Consider the following 27,194-nt stretch of genomic DNA (forward strand, 5'->3'; position numbering starts at 1 on the left):
CTCTCTTTTGTGACCAAACTTGAGTCAGGCTCCTCTGAATCCTTTCTGACTAGGGCAACAGTGGACTTCCCTCTCTCTCCTTTAGAATCTAGTTTGAGAAGGAATCCTGCTAAGTCGGTCACTGAAAATCCCTACCCTTTGTTTCTGACCACCCCCTACATCTCATCACACTGGTCTGCCTTCAGCAAGAATTCTATTGAGTCAGTCTAGCAAGAATCCCCTTAATCCCTCATGTTTTCCTTTTAGCAATTTTCCATCTACCAACCCCCACCCTGCTCCTTGGTTATAAATCCCCACTCCTCTTTGTTGGAGTCGGAGTCCAGCCCAATCTCTCTCCCCTACTGCAAGACCCTGTTCCAGTGGACCCTATATCCATCACCATAGCCCCACTTGAATAATGTCTGCCTTACCATCTTGATCAAGCGCCACGAAGAACTTTTTCTTTCACACCACAAAAACATCTTTGGCATTAAAGCAGGGAATGAGTTTTCTGGTTTCTTCTGACATCCCAGCCTACCTGGATGGCAATCTGACACCAGGCCAGGAAGGAGAGTAGATGAAAAGTGCTTTAGCCCTCAGTGCAATCAGATAGGGAGAGCATTTCCCTTGTTCAGAAACAGTCACCCAGAAACCAAACCAACAGACAAAATGTGATATAATGAGACTTGCGAACTTAGCAAGTTTGGAAAATTTGGCTGCTTTCACGCAACCTGATTTATATACTATCAGAGTCCATCCTAGAAAATGTAGTCTGGAAAACAAAGGGAGGCCACATCAAGGGCCCCTGTGCAGCAATCACAAATTCATGTTGGTGTGTAAGCATTTAATTAGCTTCCCAGGTTTACAGGAGCTCCAGTCAATTTAAGACACTCTAGGTAGCTCCTCCTAGACCACGCTGGTCCTCTTGGAAGTCTGGACATAGAATGCCTACCACCAGGGAAGGGTATTCGGAGAATCTTAATTGAAGGAAATTCCTATTTTTATGTCTATATGATGTACCATCAGCATTTCCTCCCCCACAAAAATACACAGAGGGGCAACTAGTCCAAATAACTGGTTTAAATCTGTAAATTACAGCGCTGCTTCAAGGAACTTTTAAGGTCGTTTTGTGTCTATGGAAAAGTTAGATGGCATCATAAAATTTTTAGAGCTAATGTAATCTTTATACAGTGGATTCATCTCCACTGATGAGATGTGTTTGAAGCACTACCCCTCTCTCCCTTTATTTTGACTGTCCTTGAGTCCTGAGAAAGAATTACTGCTCCAGTGATACTCATGCCATGACCACACAAAAACATCTTCCACCCTTTGGGATGCAAGATCTCAGATCCCAGGCCATCATTTTACTTTTCTCTATCAAGGGAAGGGTTGGCTAAACATGGTTAATTTTCTGAGTTGGTTGCATTTCAGCTGTGGAGTCTAATCCTCTCTTACATCTCCTGTGTGTATTTCTTCTCGGTACTTCGGTCTTTAGTGACCTTCTCATACCATTTCATTAAATGCCCTCCGCCTCGGTAAATTACAGTACTTTGAAGCCTTGGAGTTTAGCATATAAAAAAGCAAGCGCCTCTATATACTGCCCTGGGATAAGGTGTGATGAAAATCCCATGCAAGCTGAACTGTACTTCCTAATCAAATGGGTGTAACAGATGGCTGTTGGAGCAAACCATCACAATGGAAATATCTGCAGTTCTCATGGTAACGGAATCTGCCAGGTCTGAGGGATTTGCTGTTTTTCAGGACATCTGAGCTGCAATCTCTTTCGAGCTGTCTAGCAGTCTCCGTCTCGCTCTCTCTCACTCTCTCAGCATGATGGAGATAGAGTTGAAAGGTGGAGCTCGATTTTGCATTCCAGCTGTGATTAAAGACACAGGCACACATCCTGGGAGATAATACGCTGCATATTCATTATGCTATCTAGAACCTCTTTAGCTACTGGGACACGACTGTCATACAATTACAATATGCCTTCTTCAGGAGTAAAGGGGGGGTTGGGATGAAGAAGATCAGAGAATGACAGTGAGGGAAAATATGAGGAATTAAGATGCATGAGACGTACCTTGTAATAAAGATATGGAGCAATATTAAAACGAGCAGTTGTTTCCATTTCATGGCAACATGTCAAGATGACTTAACACAGCAGGATAAAACATCTGGCCTGGGGAAAAAAAAATACATGATGTCAAATTTCCAAATCACAATGTAGACTATGTGGAAGAAAAACAACAGATAAGCAACTGTGTACCTTCCCAATAAGTGAAAGCATGTGGAAGATTTCTTTATACTCCGCCATCAGAAACGAGATCCATCTCATAAGGTGGAGGTTAGCATATAGACACTGAGCTTTTATTATAAAACTAAGGTTTGGGCTTAAACCCACAGGACTGCCTTAGAAAAGGGTTTTTTTTATTATTTTTTTTCCTCATGCTATTCATAACCTTCTGATTTCACAGCAGTGCTCAGAATGGGGAAAATAATCAGTCACAATTCTATTTTATTAAAGTCTTTTCCTCCAAATCCCTATCGATTTAAAGAAATAAGGAAAAGTATACTGTCTTCTTTGCTATAGTACCTCCTAGAAAACACACACACACACACACACCCACACATACACACACGCACAGGGTTGATTCACAGCTGCCTGGTCCCTTGGGTATTTCAGCTTGAAGATCAGACAACATATAAGAATTCAGCCATGACTCAAAATGGAAACAAAGAAGACCATTCTTAGCAAACCCAGCAACGTGAAATGAAAAACTACCGGCTGTAGGCTGGAGCACCTAGCATGCTTACTACCCCCCACCCATTGTCCTTGAGGGCACTACTGTTAAATACATATGACAGCCAAAGAGATGAGGAGAATAGTTTCCAGAAAGCAATGATTGGATCTCCCTTTTCATGAGGTAGAATAGGCAGGACTATGTAAGCCTGTAAAGTAGCTCTTGAGAACAGGCCCTGGGAGGCAGCATTGTCTCCCTCTCATACAGCGCCTGAAGAACATTTTATATTATATAACCTTTCTCCAAAGCCTGCCTTGCTTTGACTGGGACCCTCTTCCTTTAGAAGCCTGCCAATAACAACTTGTGGATGACAATCTCTGTCTTAACAAGCCGGATTAGTTAGTTTAAAGCAATGAACTGAGGCCATTTGTGCAGATGCTAATCAAAAAAAGAAAAAGGAAAAAATTAGAAAAGACCCATGAGCCTCCATCTCTTGTAAGTACAATATAGATAAAGAGGAGCGCGTCCCAGGGCCACATCTGTGAGCTGACCTCTAAGGCACACAAAGGTCTCCGGGGCTGTGGGGTTATAAAAGGAGGGAAGAGGGTTTGTATGGGGCCAGTAGCAGACAACAGTGGCTCTGAAAGGGCAGTTATCGGAGGACTGTCTGAAGCTTTTTTCCCCCTTGGAAATTGTTCTTTATTTGTCTCTTACGAGGACTTTGCTTTTGCTTCACAGACACTTCCCAGCTCCTAGCACAGAGCCTGGCACATAGTAAAGGCGCAGATTAAATATTTGATATATAAAAGATTAAATGGATGAGGAAAGATTCAAAAATGTTCAAATGTCAAGAACAAACATACAAATCCTACAAATATATGACTGACCTCTCCTTCCTCTCTTCACCAAGAACAAAAATAAAATTGTATTAAACACAACAGTCAGCACATTCAGAAAGACATTCTGTATCTTTGAAGATCAATGGCCAGATTGATTATTAACATTCAACCATGACTGGCACTTTAAAATATATACACAAAAGGGAAAGCTACTCAGCGGGCGATTCAGATTTAGAATATTGCAGAAAATGTAAGTCCATTTTTAAAAAGTAATCTGTCATTTCATCGGCTTCTCTGAGAGGTCACTTTTTTTTTTACACCACAACTAGGAAAACTGACTCATGAAGGAAGGAATGTTTGGTTTCCTTTCAAATATTCTGAGAATAACATAATATGCACTCTATTACATTTCAAATCTGAGTATGTAATCAGTGTGAGAGAGAAAAACAAATTACTAGAGAGAATAGTAGCTGTCACATTCCAGAGGCTGAAATACACACACACACACACACACACACACACACACACAGTTTCTATTGGCTCCTTAAATTTTAACTGCCTTCAGAGTACATTTTTTTTAGGAATTCTCTAAGCCAAATGTTTGCTGGAATGCTAACCTCCTTAGAAGCTCAGGACGTCCTGCTGAGATCATTCAGTTAGAAGACATTCAACTGCCCTACAAGTTAGAGAAGGGTAAGTTTGAGAATTGGAAAGACTCTTAAAGAGCAAAACATAAAAGCTGCCTCTCTGGGTAACACTCATCTCTAACTCTCATAACAAATAATATTTTTGTACAAGAAGGTTGTAGTCAAACTCAAGAAGATACAGATATAACTTCAATGTTCTTTCTATAATTTATAGATGGAAAATAAGCTCTTCGTATATATTCAGCTCATACTTTCAGCCACAGAGATTCTTTTGTTTTATTATCAATAATTATCTCATTTTCTCATGCCCCTGTCACCTTGAGCTGAGGAATAGAATCTAACTATGGTGTTGATGCTTACAATAAGTTTTAGGATCCAGTTTGTTTTAGACCTCACCTAATTCTCTGGAGTGTTCAAAGCCCAGGTAGTACAATCAGATCTGTCCTTTCAAAAGAGCTCTTTTATTACCAACCTTCTCTAGAATAGATCCTCAAGAATTGAACTAGAATATTTTGTTGTAGTTGAGTTCATCAAACCTGAATAGGAAACCCACTACACACACACACACACACACACACACACACACACACACACACACACATTCAAGGTTCTGGGGGAATATAAAATAAGTCAATACCTTTTTGTCCTAAGAGTTTACAATCAAGCTGGGACAGTTAAGACAAGAATACTAACGGTTATATATAATATCAGGTAGGACAAAAGAAGTATAATTCAAGTACTCTGCAGAGGCAAAGGAGGGTTGATAAAGGACTCTACAAAAAATTGAAAATTTGATGATATTTGAAGGATTATGTGTAAGAGTTCAACAGACTAAAACAAAGACACGAACAAAGACATCCCAAATGGAGGAAATGACATGAATGCAGAGGCAGAAAAGTGTTAAGAATAGTTTGGGCACACTGAAGAGACTTGTTTGACTAAGCAAAGTAGAAGAAAACAAAGCTGTGGTCATATGAGAGGAAATAATATTTAATCCCAGGAGCATTTGGGAGTTGTTGACCATTATTGAGCAAAGAAACATTTTAATTGCAAACTCTAGTTTCACTAGATTCATAAAATACAACGCTTTTTGAGGTTTCCAAGGATGCCCCAGGCAAGCAACAGTCCCAAGGGTGCATTACCAGCAGAAAATCCAGGGGGGTCCCAATTTATATGGAGCACCTTTTTGCCCACTGCAAGTATGATCTTTTAAGAGTCAAAACAGCAAGATGTAAAATCTGTCCTATTTTGCATGTCTTTGGAAATAAATAAACCTTTTCTATTTCAATACTTGGCATCGTGACAAGACCTAAGAGGAACTAGAGAGATAATTAATAAGGGCATGAGGGGAAAGTGCAATTAAAAATGGCAAAGACCACTTCGTAAATAAGTGCTTCATACTGCGAAAGATTATTACTGCGATCTCCAGCTTCAAACTGAAATCAAATCACTCCGAATGGATAATTTGAACATTATTAGGGGGGAAAAAGCCATCATGGTTCCTAGCCTCTAAATTACAGGAGAAACAAGATTTTATTCTGACTTCACCTTTCTGTCAGTTTAAATCAACAAAATAATCACAGCTTAGTCCCAGTTGGCATAACTCTCCATAACCTCAAGTTTTAATGTTCTTCAGTTTCCTAACCAGAAGAGGAAGTTAGATTGAGAATGCCTCAAGAAGAATCTTTTCCAGGGAACTATAAAAAAAAAAAAAAAAAAAATGTCTCCTAGGAAACAAGAAAGGCAAACTCCCTTTATCTGAATAAGAGCCTTTGTTGGAAATAAAATCTAGCTGGAGCGAATCTGAAAGCACAAACCCCACCAGGCTTGGAGATGTTTGAACCTCTGGCCCAGTTTACAGAGCCCACTTAAAGTACCGATGTTTCCCATCTAAAAAGCAGTCCATGTGTTTGTCACTCACAGGAGAACTTTTGGCTTCTGCCTTTTGAATGGAATGATTCAAAACTGTATCATTTCCTGCAATTTAATGTCATAGCTAAATGCAAAGTATAGGAAGATAAGGTCACAGGGACATGAATCTATCTACAGAAAGTGATCACACTCCCTAGGCTGCCGTAAGTGGAGATTTAATTGGATACAGTAGGTTTTGCTATCATTGCAACATGGAGATAAATTATTTTTAAAATGGCCAATGACCATTGGCAGCTCAGCAGGAATAGGGGTCAGAGAAGAGTATGGCTTCCAATTATGGCTTGAGATAGAAAGAATTGCTTACATCAATTTCAGATGGTTGTGAATAGCATCATTATTTTATAATCACCATCATTATTGTCGTCATCGTCATCATCCTGACCTATATTTTTTAGTAATCTTAGAAAGGAACAATGACCAGAGGGGAATACTGTGTACTGTTCATTCTCTCTTTACCTTAGGTTGAGGAAGTCCACTAAAATAAAAGTGGAATGAATAACTCCTATCATTCCTGCTCAAAATAATTGGCCCAAATTCCTTTAAGTCAGAAGTCAACAAATTATACCTGCGGTCCAAATCTAGCATTCTTCCTGTGTTTGTAACTAAGGCTTTATTGGAACACAGCCATACTTATTCATTTATATATTGTCTATAGCTGCTTTTACAATACAATGACAAAGTTCAGTAGCTAATGACAGAGACCATGTGGCCTGCAAATGTTGAAATATTTATTCTCTAGCTCCTCACTTTGCTAACCCCTTCTCTATGATCATCATCATTATCATAATCATCTCTTCCATTGTAGAAGCCACGGAGTATCTGAAGGTTTTAACACATCTTGTTTGATAACACCTTTCTGATAGATGAAGATGGAGAGAACTGCAGTGCCCAGAGATATCTCAGACTAGCGTCACTTCTCTATGAGAGATTCAGACTTAACGTCCCCTTCATCATGGGACACTCAGGATAAGGACATCACTCTGTTTATACAGTGAGGCCCAGTGCTCCTGGTTGTCAGTAAGACTGAGAGGCATTAAGCTTGATCTATGGACTAGGGTGATTCATCAGGAAATGACAGTGAGGGCTGTTAAACTTGGAAACTGCTTATTAAACCACCTTGTGTGTAATACATTTGTAACTGCACATATTCTCATCCATCTGGCATGGAAATATATAAACGAAGAAACATCAAAGTTGAGTATTAACCTGATTGGACTCTTATAAACTGTAGTAGCAGAATAAAATATTGGAAATAATTTAGAGCCTAGACTCACCTTAGTTCAAATCCAGATACCCATTAGTTATGAACATTTGGACAAATTTCTTACCCTCTTGAAACTTCCATTTCTTCATCTGCAAAATAGAAATGTTAATAGATAACATTTATTTTGCAGGGTTGTTGTAGGAATTAAATGAGGTGATTTCTGAATAATGCCCAGCACAGTGCAGTAGATGCTCCAAATGGCAATGGCAATGATTACTGTATTTGGCTTTAACTAAGAAGGCAGTAGAAGTCTTTCCTAAGAAACACTGATTTCAATGCTCTTAGTAAATTGGGCTGATACGCTTAAAAGTTATTTAATTTTGTATTCAACTTGTTTTTAATATTATACTTAAAATATTATAGCTTGCATTTTTACATCACTTCTACTCCCAAAGCTTTCTCAAATGAACCCAACATTTCTCTGTCAAAAGTATGGCACAAGGGTCCGGTATTTGTCCATTTAACAGATAAAGAAAGTAAAGTTATACCTAGATTCCTACAGTAAGTGAACTAAGTTAAGGCTCTGGCTGTAGTGCCTCATAGCTCAAGCACTTAGTACTACCCTGGATGTTACGTAATAGGCTTTTAAAAGTCAACCCTAACATCCTGGGGAAGGCAGGGATCCCAGTTAGAAAGTGACACTATATGGAATGAAAGCCAGGGCAGAAGATGCTGAGAAAGAAGGCAAGACATTCAAGAAAGCAAGAATCTAACAGAAAGATGATGCTTCAGAATTCAGACAAATACAGCAGTGTGCCTTTAAAAAGGACCACGTCTATACTTCTATATTGCTTACTATCTGAAGCTAAGCCAGAGGGATGTACATAGTGAGATCTTTGTCTCATTTCAGGAAGGATACAAGATAAAGATTCTGTGCCAGTAATCTTCCTTGGATTAATGGTTTCTCTTTTATCTGCTGTATTTCTGCTCAGATGTCTTTTCTCTGAATGAGTCAGAGGAATGCAAATGCTGGGTGCAGACCGCCTGAAATATTTAAATCTAGTTTTGCAATGTTTTGCAGGTTTGGAGGGAAAAATTACACACATACACTTACATATGATGAAGGAATGGCAGATGAGAATTACAGAGACATCAGCCAGCAATACAAAAATGTGGTATTTCAATTTGACAACAAACTCATTTTTCTTTTTCCATGTCTTTGTTTCTCCAGATCAACATTTAGATACTTGATGTGAGTGGAAAGAATCTGCAAATTCTTTTGTGAGACTCGGAATCTCATCAAGAATGTATCTGACTACATGGGAAACTGGTTTTATTTTGGCTCCTAAATGACAAGCCTTCATTAAGCAGTGAGCATCTCTCTTCCTCTAAACAGCGTTCTCTATATCCTTATAAAAGGTGAGACAAGTTGGATTGTTGGACATGATTTGTGTTCATTTTCCAGATTCTTCCTTTTACTGATATACTCTGAACTCTTTATTCTTGCGTTCAGTCATAGACTTGCAGGCAGGGTCTCACTATTGTGACTAAGAGGGCTTCCTCTAAAAGGAAACCTGAAAGGCATTAATATTCAAATCCTCTGACTTGGTCTGCAGTGGCCTGATGGAGCTTGCACAGAGCTCCTATGCTGCAAGGGAACAAATCTTGGGAAATACAGCTGAGTAAATTGGAATTTAGCTTCTGTCCCCATGTGCAGTACTTAACATGAAACCCTTATAATGAAAGGTCTCTTCCAAAGGCTTTTATTGCTGCAAGAAAGAGTTCCTACAATGTGAACCCAAGGACAGAAGGAGGCTTTCTTATTTTCCTTTCCACCTCATGTGAAAGAATAATCTCATGCCTTTAGGACAAAGCCTTCTTTAGACAACAAAGTGAAATGCTTTCAATATCCATGAACATCTCCCAACATCAATGAGACTTCCATTCACAGATGAAAAAGGAAGAAGAAAAGTGTTGGGCATGAACAATTGGTCAACACGGCATTACCCTCAAACACCAGAAAGCCAGAATCTGAAATGTGAAACATCTCTCACTCCTATTAAATTAGGATTGATGAGTTCTCAGGGTTGTTCAACATCCTTTGACTTTATTTAAATGATTTATAACTCTTCTCTATGCCATGGTTTCTAAATTTTCTCCAAGCATGCACCTGAACTAAGACTGGGGAAGGCATGACACAAGTATACAAAATCATACTTCTTTTTTTGTAAATTGGTCTGTGAAATTTTATTCAGTATTAACTAAGCACCTAAAATGTGCCAGGCACTGTGCTAGATACTGGGGCACAGATATGAGTAAGACATAGTCCTGGCCCTCAGAGAGCACACACCTGGTAGAGAGAGAGACGAACCAATGTCTGCAATGTCATACAAGTGCCAGAGCAGAGATGAGTATAAAAGAAGACCAACCAGGAGGGCAGATACACACACACACACACACACACATATACATATATATACATATAACCTTCTGTATATATGTATGTATATAGGTATGTGTATATGTGTATATATACATATAACATATATATATATATACACACACACACACACACACACACATAACATGTAACCTTCTGAAATAGGCCCCTGGGTCTCACACACACACACACACACACACACACACACACACACACATTTCAGAAGGTTACATCTTATAAGAAAATCAGACTTCAGCCTCTCCAAGTGAGATTTCAGTGGCATCAGCCTCTGCCTGGCAGTCATCTCTCCAACTCATTCCCCTTCTAAAAAACCATTCAAACAATAAAATACTTTGAGGTCTCCGGCAGCTGCAGACATGAATACAGGTCTTCTTTGGACCCCATTTAGTCTGTCAGCAGACTATCCGTTCTAGGCATCAAAACGAGAAGCAGCAGAACAGGGTACCCAAGTCATAGGCAGGGACAGTCTGTCTCAAAGAGGCTCAACCAAATTTCTGTCTAGCATGGAAATACATCCTGCCAGTACAGAAATGCAAAACACACTGTGAAACAACTAGCCATTTGTATTTGCATTCCCTTGGAAGGGTTCCAAGTGCTTCTGCCATCCTTTGTGTATTCTCCAGAACTGAAGAATGATCCAGGTATATGTTAGAGTCCCAATCTGAGTGGCTACAGCTTACCCACTGAGTCCTCTTAGGAAACCCCAATGTGATACACCAAAATGCCTTTGATCTCTTGACACCAGAATTTAATGCATCATTTATGCTACAAAGAGAAAGATTTTACATCTCTACAAACATCCCAGCCAAAATTCATAGAGATTTTTTATCTATACAAATACACCTTCCTTGGCTAGAATAGCATGTTGCTGAGAAGGATTTTTAGGATGCTGGTTTAAATGAGATGGAGGCTAATTTATTCTCTGAAATGATATTGAAGCTCTGCATCACACAATGTAAAAAATGACTAAGTCCACTCATGCATCAGCCAGAATAATTCTTGCAAAGTTGATGCTGAGAGCATTTAAAAAAAAACAATGATGGAGGAGTCTGGCCTTGTTGTTGTCATTTTAATTGTCACTATGAGTGACGAAAAATGCATTTCCTTCTCCAGCATACATATCTCTCAGCTCTGTAATACCTTAACTGGGTCTGTGTCACTCAAGGGTGTGATTAAAAAATAAAAAGGAAAGGAAGTGTATATGTAAGATGTAAGAGGAAGAGGGAGTGTGGAGAGGAAGAGGAAGAAAGAAGGGAAGAAGAAGGAGAGAGACAAAGAAAGAAAGAGCCAAGTGAGCAACAGAATCTGAGCGAGAGAATGCGACCAAGATAGAGAAAAAATGATATACAAACAAGGATTGTTTTGGATGGCTCTTCCTGAATATCAAACAAAGGGTGCTGTTAGTAATCTCATGAAAAAGGCTAGTTTTTTTGCATCAAATCAAGAAACCTGCAATGTTTCCAAGATCTACTCAGAGTTTTCAGGCAAGACAGCCCAGAATTTCTTGTTAAAAGCTTAAGGGCTCAATTTATGCTAAGCATTCAAGGAAATGTCTCATCCAAACAGAATATCATTTTTCATATTAAAGAAGCAAACCAATCTCAGAGCATAAATGTTATTATTCACAGTCGCAAAGGAAAATGGCATTTACATTCTCTTCTTTCATAGGGAAGGAAGAAGGAGATGCTCCCTTCTTTGGGGCCAGAAGAGAGCTCAGAAATCCTATTTCTCCTCCTGAAAGAAATACACTTTTTTCCTCAACCCCAATAGGTGAGTCCACAAGCCTCCCCCAAGGCATTGATTGCTTTGATGGGTCAGTGTACAGTATGTGCATGTTGCTTTTAAACATATGTTTGGGGGGAAGAATCAAAGCTAATTTCAGTGTGTGAAAAGCTAGCAGATTCCATTAGTGATTGTGACTTTACTTCAAAGTGATAAGGCTGCTGGATGCAGGTTCTCAGAACTGCATGTCCAAATGGGAATTTATGATGTAGAACTTCAGTTTTATCAACTATTGGAGTCAACACACATACAAAAGAAGAAATACTATATTTTTCCCCTAGCAGAAATTTTAAGGTTAATGCAGTGAACCTGTCGTGCTTTTTTTTTTTTTTCATTTTCTCCCTAGTTTTTTCTTCTTGAAAACTTATTACAGTGGGGATTAGGGTCACTGGAATCACCATTTCTGGTTTTCATATTGATGGATCTGAAAGAATGCACATTACATGACCCCCGTCCCATAGCTTCTTCTACAGATGACCATGGAAAACTGCCAGAAATAATTCAAATGGGATTAGACTACAGCCCTGAACTCTCCTTACAACATTGATATCTGGTAGCACTCTTAATGATCTTGGTGTCAAATCCCAGCAAGTCATACCTTTATGGATAACAACCCCAAGTAGAAATCTGAAGAGAACATGGTCATTGATACTCAATGGATATTATTACACTCAAAACACAACAAATCCATAAATGTACATAAATAGACAACTCATATGTCCAAAAGAAAAAAAATATATATGTACTGCTAAATCCTCAAAATAGAGCACACTTTTTAAAGAAAGTTTGTTATAAAACAACATTTGCTGTTTCCCCTATAAAACTAGGTGGTCTCCATTTAATGAGATATGATTTTTTTTTTTACAAGATTTACCTTACTCAGGATATAAAGAGTTAAAAACCGGATCCACCAGTTTCATAAGAAAAGAAGTCAGGACTCATGCCAGTTTAACATCATTTCAGGCAGCGTAATAATACCCTTCCCCATTCTATGTCCAGGAAAGGGAAAACAGAGTCATTGAGAGTGATACTGGAGTCCTTCCTTGTTTTATTTGGCCACAGTTCCTCAGCAGCTATTGTTTGCTGTGTGTTCAAGCACAAGTTGCTATAACAGTGGAAGAAAATGTAAAGACAAAGAGTGGCATGAGAGATAACTAAATTCTACTGAGTGTCTACCATGTGCCAGGCACAGTTGATTATCTCTTTCAGTTCTCATAGATATCTTGTGAAGTACATTCTCATTCAAATACCCATTTTACAGACGATGAAACTGAAACTCTAACACTTGCCCAGGATGGTATAGCTGGTAGTTGGTGTAACAGCAAATAAACTCAGACCCATCCCATCTGATTCTAAATCCCATGTTCCAGAAGACTATAGAGCAATGGTATTCAAACTTTGTGCCAGTGTTTTAGGGGTTCTGTCAATGTTTCATTTAAACTGTTTTCCTCAAAATACATTTTAAAATATCTTTAAACTATAATTTTTTAAAGGTACATTCAGCCAGGCATGGTGGCTCACACCTGTAATCCCAGCACTTTGGGAGGCTAAGGTGGGTGGATGACCTAAAGTCAGGAGTTCTAGACCAGCCTGACCAACATGGAGAAACCCTGTCTTTACTAAAAAATACAAAAAATTAGCTGAGCATGATGGTGGGCGCCTATAATCCCAGCTACTCAGAAAGCTGAGTCAGGAGAATCACTTGAACTCGAGAGGCAGAGGTTGCGGTGAGCCAAGATTGTGCCGTTGCACTCCAACCTGGTCAAGAAGAGCAGGACTCTGTCGAAAGAAAAGAAAGAAAAGAAAATAAAAGAAAAGAAAAGAAAAGAAAAGAAAAGAAAAGAAAAGAAAAGAAAAGAAAAGAAAGAGAAAGAGAGAGAGAGAGAGGGAGGGAGGGAGGGAGAGAGAGAGAGAGAGAGAGAGAGAGAGAGAAAGAAAGAGAAAAAAGGTATATTCGAGTGTCCTGTATTCAATATCCCTTTTGGAGACTACCAGGATATTAACTTGTTTCCTCATTGGCTGTGTAAAATACTGCTTTTACAACATTCAACATTTCATATGTTGAATTTTGCATAGAATTTGCATCGACTAAAAGACGAGTTTGAAAATCATTGCTGTAGGGCATGCATTCTCAGTAGGGGCCAGTATAACTACCAAGGAGATGAAATTTGGTTCTTGAAGGCCAAAAACCTTAGCTATTACCATGGTTTGCTCCCTGCTTCCCAAAGGTCATCGTACAGAAAGAGGTATCCAGTATTTCTGTGGGATTAAAATTTCACAGGGGCCCTCCCTGTGAAATTTAAGACATTAAGCAAAAAAATTTAAGACATTAGCAAAAAAAAGGTCTTAAAAGGCTGTTTATGAGGGAGATAATGAAAAAAACGTTGAGAAACACTGCTCTAGAGTATTAAGAATTTCAGGGAATTTGAAACAGAGAAGAAGGACAGCTTGGTCCTCACTTGGCCTGGGCAGCCCACCTACTTGAATTGTAATCCTTTGATCCTTTGGGGAGTTCTCCTTGGATGCTGTCCATTGTTAACAAGCTTGGCTTGTTTGGAATCTTAGAATTTTCTATCTGTAAAATGGTTTTACCAGTTCCAATCCCTCTGTTTCTGGGATGAGATTTAGCAACTTGAGCCAGCCCCCCTCATCATATAGAAGGAAAAAGGGAGGTCTGGAAAAGGAAAGGATTTGTCCAAGGACATAGAATTATTTGTGCCAATCAAAACTTAAACCTAGAACAGTACCTTACACAGGGTAGGTGCTCAAAAAGTCTTTTGTCAGATGAGTGAGTAAAGGGACAAATGACTTCAATTTGACCAGGAGATTTAATTGGGAAGATATGCCACCAACTGACAGGGAGAAAGAAGGGAAAAAGAAAACCCCTGACTAAATAAATTTCCCCAGTGGGTAGGCCTCTAGGAGTCACGTCACACGTCACAGCCCCAGCTGAAGCAGAACAGTGTTGGGAGACAATGCAAGTGAGTTCTTCCTCTGGCTGACCCAACCACAGATCTTTCCTTTGTTTGTTTGTTTTCCTTTCTTTAATGCTCTTACAATACTCCTAGCGTAGTACCATCTGCTGAAGCAGGATGAACAGGTAGCTTTAAAATGATGATAGCTCTGGGAAATGATAATCACTAGGTCATAGAAAGCTGCACTGCAGTGTATAAATAAGATAAGTAAAACTGCTGAGGACTGCATGTTTGCTTTAATAAAATGTGTTTTCCTTTTTTGTGGAGAATGCCTTTCTCAAACGCCTGGGGAGAGAAGCTGAACTATAGACCAGAAACATGCAGACGGTTCCAGAATCTGGCAATGAGGGTGGGATCAGAGGGGAGAAGGATGAAATATTACCTACTGAGACACAAAAGGAAAAGGGTTGGACCAGAGCCTTTGTGTTGAATTGCTGAAGCAATGGAATGAGATAAGAACTTCCAGGTCTAATTCCAAAGCTCCCTTTGGTAGAGGCAATATGCTGCAGTGAAAAGAGCAAGGGTTTGGGTTACAGCACAGCTCTCAACTAACTATGTGACCTTAGGAAACTCAATCTCTCTGAACCTTGATTTTCTCATACATAAAAAGTAGATAATTATCTTAAAGGGATATCGCAAGGTTTAAATTAGAGAATATATGTAAAGCACCAACCATAATGCCTGATATACCTTGTGTTTAATAAATGGTGCTGGTGATGATGCAGTGATGAGGATGCAGATACGCAGATGATGATGACAATGAAGATGATCCACAGGCCTTCTCTAGAGAGTAGTAGCTGCATGTACACACTGAGTCCTGAAAATCATCAGTGGTTTAGAAGTTATCATGCCCTGTGAGATATGCTATTGGAAAGTGTAATTCATAGAGCGAGAATTCCCTTTGGGAAGGGTTTCTGTAAGTAAGAACCAAATCTAAAAAGATGTGCAGCTTCTGAATTTTTGCATACTGTCTTACTTGGGCTTTCTGCAAATCCAGAATATTTTCACTGACATTTTCACATTTTATTCCCATACCAGCAATGTAAGGTTGGCAGCATACATACTAGATGCCCATTTGACAGATGAGAAAACCTGAGGCCTCAGGAAGTTTAAACCATTTAGTTACCAGCACGGCCTTGTACAGTGAGAAATGGTACCTGGACTGAAAGCCTGGTTGTCTGCTTGCTATTCTAATGGTACAACATGCCAATTACTTTAAAAATTTCTACCTAGAAAGAAATATGGAACACACACAAGTCTGGTGCAGGTGCAGGTGTGCCCTCTCTGCATCCCTAATGCGTAGCCATCTAGCCCCTACCTGATCATTTCCACCTGAGTCAACATAGCATTCTCATTATTCATCCAGCCACTCTGTCCTCCATTCCTGACTCAAAGTAGAAAATCTAGGGGAGACTAATGAAAGAATCCTTCCTCTTGAAAACTAATAAAGTGAGATGTCTATCAAACCAGATACATAAATGGCATCATCCAACCATTGTGCAATTGCCAGGGAAGCAAGACTGAGCCCTGGAGGGCTTTGCTGTATCTCAATGGACAAAGTAGAGCTAACTTCTGTCTGCAAGATTTCAACCCTGTTGGGGATACTGTCTCTACCCTCAAACACATTTCTGAAGGTATAAATGATGTATCTTCCTTCTCACAACAGTCCTATGAGGAAGATGGGGCTATCCTTTTTCAAGTGGGGAAACAGGAATCATAAATCAGCTACCATATGCAGGAACACAATACTAGTTCATTGGAAAGCCAGGTCTTAAACACAGATTCCCTCACTCTAGTCCTATCTTCTTTGTGCTGTACTAGATTGCTGCCTCTATCAATTAGAAATCTGGCAGCAACAGAAAATCCAAAACCCAAATCCGCTTGAACAACAACAACAACAACAAACTTTTGTAAATAAATAGTTCAAGGAATAAGTCTGGTTTCAGGCCCCAGGTAAAAATCTGGGGTAGCTCCAACTTCAAGCCTTACATAGCAGCTCCCTAGCAACCACAAGTTCTCCTCGCACAGAGAAGACAGTTCCATGCTACAAATCCTCTTATTACCACCTTCCGTGGGGAAGAGAGCATTTATGTCCCTGCATTTCCATGGCAGGTGGTGAGCTTTACTCTAGTTGGATCAGCTTAAATCATGTTCCCATCGCTACACCATCATGATAGAAAGAAGGACAGGACACTTTGATGGGCTAATCAGGACCCACCACTGGAGTTAGGGTGAGGTCAACCCCAGTCAGTCTACATAAATGACTATGGTGGAAAGGTGCTCTCTCAGTGGAAATTCAAGGTGCTAATATCAGGAAGGAAAGCTAACAGAAACTGGGCAGGGACTCCATAATGACAATCTTTGAATTCCTACCATGTGTCAATTGCACTGCCAGTCTGGAAGTAAACTTTTAAAAAGAAAACACCAATGTCTGCCTAGGCAGAGTTCAGTCTGGCATATCTTGACCCAATGGTAGAAAACAGGTGTTGTCTTAGTCAGTTCAGGCTGACAGAATACATAGAATGGCATGAACAATGGACATTTACTTCTCACAGTTCTGGAGGTTGGGAATTCCAAGGTCAAGGTGCTAGCAGCAGATCTGGTGTCTGGTGAGGGGTTTATTCCTGGTTTGCAGACAGTCATCTTCTTGTTATATCTTCACATGATTAAGAGAGAGAAAGCAAACTTCCTCATGTCTTTTTATAAGGGCACTAATAATAATGAGCACTCCATCCTTATTACCTGATTGCCTCCCCAAGGTCCTATTTCCAAGCACCATCCCATTAAGGGTTAGGATTTCTTTTTTTTTGAGACGGAGTCTTGTTCTGCCGCCCAGGCTGGAGTGCAGTGGCCGGATCTCAGGTCACTGCAAGCTCCGCCTCCCGGGTTCACGCCATTCTCCTGCCTCAGCCTCCCGAGTAGCTGGGACTACAGGCGCCCGCCTCGTCGCCTGGCTAGTTTTTTGTATTTTCTGTCAGAGATGGGGCTTCACCGTATTAGCCAGGATGGTCTCGATCTCCTGACCTCGTGATCCGCCCGTCTCGGCCTCCCAAAGTGCTGGGATTACAGGCTTGAGCCACCACGCCCGGCCACTAGGATTTCAATATATGAATTTGAGAGGGGACACAAACATTCAGACCACAGCAGACAGTTTTACTGTTGATGGTACTTTCAGTCACTTCCCCAATGTAGCCTCTAGCTCACCTAAATTGCTGTCCTGTTCAGACACAGTCTGAGCCAGGCTGGTGAGAGAAACAATGGAGTGGTAAGTTCAAGTTGTTTTCTACCTACAAGGCAACTAGATTTATGTCTTATATAGTAAAAGAGGCAGTATGGTACAATGGTGAAGAGGGCAGGCTATAGAGTCAGACTGCTTAAGTTTGAATCTTGAGTCAACCACTTCCTAACTGTGTGAGCTTGGGTGAGTTATTTAACCTATCTGTGCTCCAGATAGGTTAAATAGTAAAGTAGTAGCAACTACTTCATTCTGCCATTATAATGTGAAGCCAGGCATAGATGATACCTGAACAAATGAATGTGACTCTGTTCCAGTAAAACTTTTTCCTTTTGACACAGGGTCTTGTTCTGTTGCCCAGCCTGGAGTGCAGTGGCACAATCACAGCTCACTACAGCTTTGACCTCCTGGGCTCAAGTGTTCTTCTTCCCACCTTGGCCTCCTAATAGCTGGGACCACAGGTATGCATACCCAAATAAGTTTTTTTGAATTTTTTGTAAAGATGGACTCTCACTGTGTTACTCAGGTGGTCTCAAATTTCTGAACTCAAGCGATCCTACTGCCTCAGCTTCCCAAAGTGCTGGGATTACAGTCATGAACCACCGTGCCCAGCCCCAATAAAACTTTATTTATACAAATAGGCAGCAGGATAGATTTTCCTGACATCAAGTAACAGCTTCATATGACAGCTAATGTTAAAAAGCCATAGCAAATAGCATATAACTTTATTTATTATTCTCTTCCACACAAAATTCCTCTCTCTCAATAGATTCTACTTCCACCCCTTTTTGCCTATGCTGATCATAGATTTATTATTTCAGATATGTACACATGAATTGTTTGTCTTAATTTCTTAACTTGATGACATAAAAGATCAAGAAAACTCCCCACTTCTCTAATTGGATTATCTTTCGCATGTTTAAATTGTCTTGTCCATATGACTTAAAGAGGAAACATTCAGCAAAAATCTTGGCATGTTGTATACAACCCAATGCTGGGGGGATGCATAGCACATAAAGAATAATAACGGTGATTATTTGCTATAAATAAACTCTCAACCTCATTAGCGAATGTTCACTTGCAGACATTTACTCCCATCAAAATGATTTCCTTATGTTACAAGCCACCCCTCAAGTTTCCTTCTCTACAACTACACTCCAGGTCCAGAAATCACAACTCAGATTTTATGGTGCTCAGTCATGCTGAGATGTCTCAAGAGACACAAAAACAACGCTGGAGTTACAAGTTAATTCTTCCTGCTGGGTTAATAATTAGGTAAAACCAGTTTGAAGCAAAGGGAAATCAGTGTGTCTGGAGTTCAGAATGAATTAGTGGGGAAAGAGGCAAAATAAGGAATTACAGAGTAGGAATATAACTGCTTCTCCTCTTCTGAAGTGGTGCACTGGGCGGGAAAGGGGAGAGGACAAGGAGAGCCATTCAGGAGCCTGAACTTACAATCGGCAAAGAATCCCTGAACTCAGAATCAGATCCTTGTCTGTGAGGAGACCTTTTAGCTAATCAACATGAATGACACTTCTGTCTATTGGTGAGACAGACTTAAAACTTGATAAATTATAAAATGTCTCTCCCCTTAGCACTTCTGCTGGCAGCCTGGCTCATGTTAACTTTTATTTTATACCAAAGCATCCTCCCATTAACTCAGCATTTTCCCTCAAATTTGTATAGTAAAGAGAAACTTCACATCTCATGTATTCATTCTGTTAGGATGTCTGCAACACCCAGTCAATATGCACCAATCAATATGCACATTACCCAAAATGCCAAGTGACAACCCTGGGAAACACATGAATAAGGAAAAGAGAAGCTGACAATTTCTCTGCTCATTGGCACAGAAATGCACTGCCATATTTTATGTCTTTCAATAGAGAGGTACGTGGGTGAGGCCATAAATGGTCCATGACTTTGTTACTAGGAAAGAAACCAGTGGAGGTGGGAATATTCCATGTATTTGAACAAAACTGTATCAACGTTACTAGAAATAAAAATGCTCTCATCCATTGTACTCCCCTGTAGAGACCCGGACATATATCCAAAAGCACTTAGTGTAGTTAAGTCTCAAATATACCAAAGCCAAGATTAAGTTTTAAATGACTGAAATGCCACAGCTTTGTTGATCATGCTACTGGTGCCACCTACAGCCTATTAACTTGTGAGGTCAGCACTCAACTCTGCTTTCTACAAGGAGAGCTCCTGATCTCATCCAAATAATACAAGCCTTTTCCATCCATCCCTTTCCCTAGGACTTGAAAATCTTAGCGCAGGCTGGGCACAGTGGCTCACGCCTGTAATCCCAGCTCTTTGGGAGGCCGAGGTGAGTAGATCACCTAAGGTTAGGAGTTCAAGACCAGCCTGGCCAATATGGTGAAAATCCCATCTCTACTAAAAATACAAAAATTTGCTGGGCATGGTGGTGCACACCTGTAATCCCAGCTGCTTGAGAGGCTGAGGCAGGAGAATCACTTGAACCTGGGAGGCGGAGGTTGCAGTGAGTCGAGATTGTGCCATAGCACTCCAACCTGGGCAACAAGAGCTAAACTCCTTCTCAAGAAAAAAAGAAGAAAACTAAAAAAAGAAAATCTTAGTGCAAGGAATTAAGGAATCACAAAAGTCCCAATTGCAGAGAGAAAATTAAATGGGCTTGAAGTCAGATGAGCTGGTTTTGAATTTCAAAACTGCCCTTACTAACTGTGTGCTATAGTTTGGATAATGTTTGTCCCTCACAATGAAATCTGATCCCCAGTACTGGAATGGGGCTTAATGGGAGGTGTTTGGGTCAGATACCTCATGAATGGCTTGGTGCTGTTCTCATGGTAATGAGTGAGTTCTCACTCTGTTAGTTCCCACAGAAGCTGATTGTTAAAAGGAGCCTGCCACCCCTTCTCTTGCTTCCTCTCTCACCAGGTGATGTCTATACACACTGACTCCCCTTTGCCTTAGTCCATGAGAGGAAGCAGCCTGAAACCCTCACCAGAAGCAGATGCCAGTGCTATGCTTCTTGTACAGTCTGCAGAACCATAAGCCAAATAAACCTCTTTTCTTTGAATTACCCAGCCATGGATATTCCTTAATAACAAAAAAGAAAAAGAAAAAAGAGAAAGGACTGACACTGTGGGACCTTGGGCAAGTTACCGAAGTAACTTGGGTAAAGTTACTCTATTTTCACTTACAAAATAGGAATAATGATATCTGCTTTCTAGGGTTGCTGTAAGGATTAGAGAAATACATGTTAAGTGTCTAACATATAATAAGGCTCAATAAGTAAGTTATATTTTTCTGGAAAGACAAGTCATATGAGCTTGACATATAATTTCTCCAGCCTTGCTCTCTGCTCTTCCCTATGTTTTGATCATCTCAGGACCATAGGAAAGGCCATGATCCAGAGTGCTTAAGAAGAATAGGAGAAGGACAAGTAAAGGAAGAGGAAGAGAAGCAGCAGCACCTTACTAAGTAACACTAAGTACCAGGGATTGTTCTAAGGTGTTCGTAAATATTGACTCAGTCTTCATAGCAACCCTATAAGGTTGGTACCATAATTATCCCCACTTTACAGATTAGAAAAGCACAGAGAGGGGGATATAGGACTTGCCCAAGATTGCACTGCTAGTAAGTGCCAAAGCAAGGATGCAAACCCAGGCAGAATGGCTCCAGAGTGTGCATTAGTGACTACTGCTGTAGGACCCCAAAAAACAAATATGGAATCTACTCAAGTAAAGACATCAGAGAACTTTAGGGGATGAGTAGTTTTTTGTTTGCCAAGGATACCAGGTCATAATTTTTAATATAAAAGAGGTAATTAATGAGCTTAAGGATACTCTGTTGATGTAAATAATACAGAAAAGGCTATGTTTGTACACATACTAGTGAAGAAAGGTGACAAAGTAAGTCCATCGCAATCTATGTCTCTTCAGATGAACTGACTCTAAATCACTGGAGAAACTGAGTATGAATAGAAGCACATTGGTTCCTGCCCTTCCTCCCACATCCTCTTTGCTCTTTAGCAGCCATTGGCCATATCACTGAGTGTTCTTGTTGCTTGAGTGGTACCTTCGGAAACTGAAAGATATGTATGGAAGGGAAAGGTCCAGGTATCTTCATTGCCTAGTCTTGAGGATGGAAATATAGGCAGACATCCTGGTCAAAAACAAAGAGGGAGACTTGGTTCAGATGTCAGGAAAATAGCTTAGCTAGACTGAGTGCCAAATGGAAAAGGAAACTCAAAGATACCTTAATCAGAAAACCATGGCTACACACTCCATAGCAGGGAAAAAAAACATCAGGTTACATGGGCAACGTTATGATTCTCTTTCATTTACTTTACACAAATGTGAGTGTTCCAAAGGCACTCTCACAAGGGTTTCCTTCACTTCATACTCTGGCAAAATGAAGTCTATTAGAGCCATGTTAACTATTCAAAATACCAAAAGATACCTATTTTTGGAACCATTTTCACATATAATGGGGTAATGCAATGTATAGATTCAAGGAGTTCTCTCAGTTCCCTCACAGTGACAATTTTGTTGTTGCTGCTGTTGCTATTGTTACAAGTGCTGGAAGTTAAAAGCAAGCAATTTCTGCATGTTCAACAACCTCCCAATCTGGAGAGCCCATGTAATTTAGATACACTTTAAGGTTCACAGCTACAACCAAAATGTTAGCTTCTATACTAAGTACACAGTACAAATAATATGGATCCAAAAAGTACAAAGAGATAGAGAATAGGAAACTCCAGAGGTAGAACAGAAGCAATACACTCCTGCTGGGGACAGCCAGGGAGGAGAACCTCACAGGAGCTATTAAAGTCCAACTCTTCCTCCTCGAGAATAAGAACGGAAAAAATGGAAATGCGCTGGCTACAAAGTAGGGAAAGGCCAGGATCCAAGCCTCTCTGCTAGGATCCAAGCCTCTCTGCTGTAGCACAGTGGGAATTACTCATGGAAAGGACAGAGGGAAGGGAGGATTTTCTGTTGATTGTAAGAAGTACCAGAATCAACCCAGCTATTCTCCTCTTAAACTTTCATGCAGCTATGCCCTCTGGTGTCTTCCAAAAAGTCCAAAATGAATTATTAGGATATCAGTGGGTCAAAGCATGATGTTCAGGATTCTTCCATATTGCTAGGATTTTCATATATTCTAAGATTTTTATCTTAGAATTACAAAGCTACCTCAGATTAAAGCTATAGGGAATGGTGTTGAAAGAATGCAACAGCTTTAATGTGACCATGAGCTTTGAAAGCTACAGTAAGTAAACCAGATACCTGGTAGTTTACATTCTAAGCAACTCAAAGGCAACTGCTAAGGATAGCATAAGAAATGAGGCTCATTTATGTGAATTAACTGCTAACATTCCCCGCCTCTCTCTCTTGCATACACACACACACACACACACACACACACACACACACACACACACATATTACTTGCTCTCTGTAAAAAGCCACGTTATAAGCGGCCCTATAGAGAGGCCCATGTGACAAGGACACATGGCTGCTTGCCAACAGCCTCCTGACAACAGTGTGTAAGCTTAGAAATAGATTTTCCAGCCTTGGTCAAGTCTTTAGCACTGCAACCTTGTCTGACAACTTGATTGCAACTTCATGAGAGGCTCTGAGACAGAATCATCCATCTAGATAGCTCCAAAATTCCTGACCCTCAAAATCCATGTGAGATAATAAATGTTTTTCATCTTAAGTGACTACATTTTCAAGTAATTTTTTATGTAACAATAGATAACTAACATTAACTCTTGCTTAAGTCATATAGCTTATATAGAGTGGTATATCCATTTCCCAAACCTATGCCATTTCCACTGCAACATTCTGCCAAGCCTATAGTAATCCTGGATTCCATAATTAATGGCTTCTGTTATGGTTCTGCAAGAAACAAAAACCCAGTCAAGCTAACTCAAGTAAGCTCAAGCTAATTCAAGGCTGGGTGTCTAATAATGTATCTTTCCATAAATAATATCTATAAATGCTAGAAGAAAAAATATAAATACTTGATGGCTCCAAGAACTGAAAAAAAGCAGGCATATTTTGAAAGGCAGTCAAACTTACAGTAAGAAGTCAGCACAGAATGATTTATAGTTTTTGCAGGTATGCCCTAAAGGCAACCAGAATCATGACCAAAGCAGCATAGCTGAAATTCCAAGAAAAAGTCTCCTACTTTTCTAGCTGGAGGAACTAGCAAAATTCCAGGCAAAGTAGACAATCAGAAGTTGTGGGAGAAGAAAGCCAGGAAAGAATACCACCAAATTTTGTTTGCACGCAGCTCACATTTCTGGATGACCCCTGAATTATGTATGAATGGGTCAAATAGAAAGCAGCTAGCGGTTAAGGATTATAGAATTAAACTCAGTTCTGAACTTCCACTCAGCAAAGGTATTACAGGCTTCGTTTTAAACCAAAGGAAATAAGATGCCTGCTAAAATGAAACATCAACAGTCTTTAGAGCAATATAACAAAATTCAGAGTCCCTATAATAATGCCTCTACAGCATCCAGGATAAAATACAAAATTACTCAATACACAAAGTGCTAGAAAAATGTGACCCAGTCTCAAGAGAAAATGCAAACAATAGAAGCCCATGTCAAGATGACCTATATGTTGGAATTATCAGGAAAGAATTTTAAAATAGCTATTGTGAGTATACTCAGTGATGTCAAGGAAATATAATAAATATGAAGATTAAAAACCTCAGCAAGAAAAAAATAACATATAAAAAAGAAATGAATGGAAATTTTAGTACTGAATACTAAAACATCTCAAATGAAAAATTCAATGGATGGTCCTAATAGCAAAATGGAGATGAAAGGAAGCAGTGGATTTGAAGATAGGTCAATAAACATCATCTAATTTGAATAAGAGAGGTAGGGGAAAATTTTTTTTAAAAATAAGCAGAACCTCAGGGACCTATGAAATAATTTCAATATATCCTACCAAGAAAGACACATGGGGCAGGAAAATATTTTAAAGATAAACACCAGAAAACATCTCCAAATTTTTTAAGATGTAAATGTACAGATCTAGGAAGCTCAAAAAACCTCAAAGAGAATTAATGCAAAGAAATCCACATCTAAGTACATTATAGTCAAACTGATGTTCAGGGAAGAGAAAGAGAAAAATGTGAAAGCAGACAGAAAAGAACATCACATTATATATAGCAGAATAATGATAGAAATTATCACAAACTTTTCTCACAAACCTTTCCCAGAAACTATAGAGGCTAGAAGACAGTGGAACATCCTTAACATGTTACAAGAAAATAACTGTCATCCTAGAATTCTAAATTCAGTGAAACTTGCTTCAAAAAGGAAAGTGAAATAAAGACATTTTTAGGTAATGAAAAACTAAGGGAATTGGTCTCCACCAGAACTGTATAAAAAGGTCTTCAAGTTGAAGGAAATGATATCAAGGGAAATCTTGGATTTTCAGGAATGAATGAAGAGTAGGAAATACAAGTGGTAAATATATGGGTAAATAAAAACTCTTCTTTTAAATTCTTTAGAATACAAATGATTATTCACAGCAAAAAGTATGACATTTTCTTGTAGGATTTACCATGTACTTAGATGTAATATATGTGACAACGATAACTTCAAGAGTGGTAAGATAGAAAGTAAATAGACCTATCTATGTATTACAATAATTCTAGTTTTTACCATATTAGCACTGCATAAACTGTGAAAAGAATGTATAGAGCAAACATGTTTTTGAAATGTACAGAAGTATAATTTCAAATGAATAAGTATCCTAAAATGGAAATTAAGATATTGAAATAACCCAAAAGAAGGTAAGATGAGAGTGGGTAAAATGAAAGGGATTCAAAATATATAAAAAATAAAATGGCTACCTAAATTCAACCATATCAGTAATTATATTAAATGTTAATTGAGCTGAACCCTGCAATTAAAGGGCACAGGTTATCAGAATGGATTTTTTAAAATGAACACCTAACCAAATTCTATCTACAGGAGATATATCTTAAATATAAATTTAAAAGTTGAAAGTAAATGGACAGAAAAAGACATGCCATGTGAAAAGGAACCATAATAAGGCTACAGTGGTTGTGATAATAGCAGATAAAATAGATCTCAAGAGTTTTAGAAAAAATAATGAAGAGTATTTTATAATAAAAGGATTAATCCATCAGAAAGGCACAGAAATTATAAATGTGTGTTTACATAATAACAGAATTTTAAAATAAGCGAATCAAAAATTGATAAGATTAAAGGGAGAAGTAGATGATTCTATAATCAGAGCAGGAGAATTTAATACCCCCCTTTCAGCAAATTACTTAAAATCTAGAAAAATAAAAAAAAAAAAAAGTAAATACATAGAATAACTGAACATGTCATTCATTTTTACCTACTTTGTATTTATAGAGCTTTACACTCAACAACTACACAATACATGCTATTTTCAAATATAATTGATACATTCACCAATATAGAACATATGTTAGGTCATAATGCAAGTTTCAATAAATTTCAAAGGATTGAAGTTATACAAAGTATGTTCTTTGACCACTAAAAGACTAAATTATAAATCAATAACAATAATATAACACTACAATTACAAAGAATATTACAAATGTTTGGAAATTGGACAACAGATATCTCAATAATCCATGGGTCAAATAAAAATCAAAAAATTAGAAAATATTTGAAACCAAATGATAATAAAAATACAACATAGAAATAAATTTGTGGGATGCAGTTAAGGCAGTAGAGGGAAATTTATGACTTTAAATGCTCATGTTGGGAAAAAGAAAAAGGAATAATTTGTAATTATTGTCCTTAAGAAGCTAGTTAAAAGAACAAAGTAAATCCAAAGTGGATAGAAGTAAATAAAAAGCAAAAATCAATGAAATAGGAAATAAACAATAAATAAAATAAAGCCAAAAGGTGATTTAATTTAAAAAAATTCCTGCATCTCTAGCTGAACTGAGTTAAAAATGGTGGTAGAAAGGGGAAGACACAAATTACCAATATCAGGAATAAAAAGGGGTTATAACTCTAAATAGTACAAATATTAAAAAGTTAAGAAAAATTGACAAGTTAAATGTAATAAACACACTTTTTGAAAACTTGTACAGCACAATCAAGAAGAAACAGAAAACCTAATATCTACTAAAGAAATGAAATTACTTGTTTCAAAAGCAAAAAAAAAAAAGCCTATCTATAAAAATTTTATTTAAAAGCGTTCAGGACAAGCTATCCCTGCTGGTGAATTCTACCAAATATATGAGGAAGCCAAAAATAACAATTCTACAGAAACTCCTCCAGAAAACAGGAAAAAAAGAGTATCATTATCCTGATACTAAAATTACATAAGATATTACAATTTTTAAAACTACAGATTCATATCCTTCATAAACACA

General features: G+C 38.7%; 1 protein-coding gene across 1 annotated transcript in view; it reads right to left on the bottom strand.

The window, feature by feature from the left end:
• Positions 1-440: 440 nt before the first annotated feature.
• The window catches only part of TMEM38B (transmembrane protein 38B), a 285,502-nt gene continuing 258,748 nt past the window's right edge, over positions 441-27,194 (bottom strand). The window contains exons 8-9 of the mRNA XM_026456267.1: positions 2,060-2,158; positions 441-529 (exon numbers count right to left, since the gene is read on the bottom strand). The gene's annotated coding sequence lies outside the window, so the exon portion shown is untranslated. The remainder of the gene's footprint in view (positions 530-2,059; positions 2,159-27,194) is intronic.

Source organism: Piliocolobus tephrosceles, chromosome 14 (assembly GCF_002776525.5).
Source record: "Piliocolobus tephrosceles isolate RC106 chromosome 14, ASM277652v3, whole genome shotgun sequence".
NCBI classification, from domain to species: domain Eukaryota; kingdom Metazoa; phylum Chordata; class Mammalia; order Primates; family Cercopithecidae; genus Piliocolobus; species Piliocolobus tephrosceles.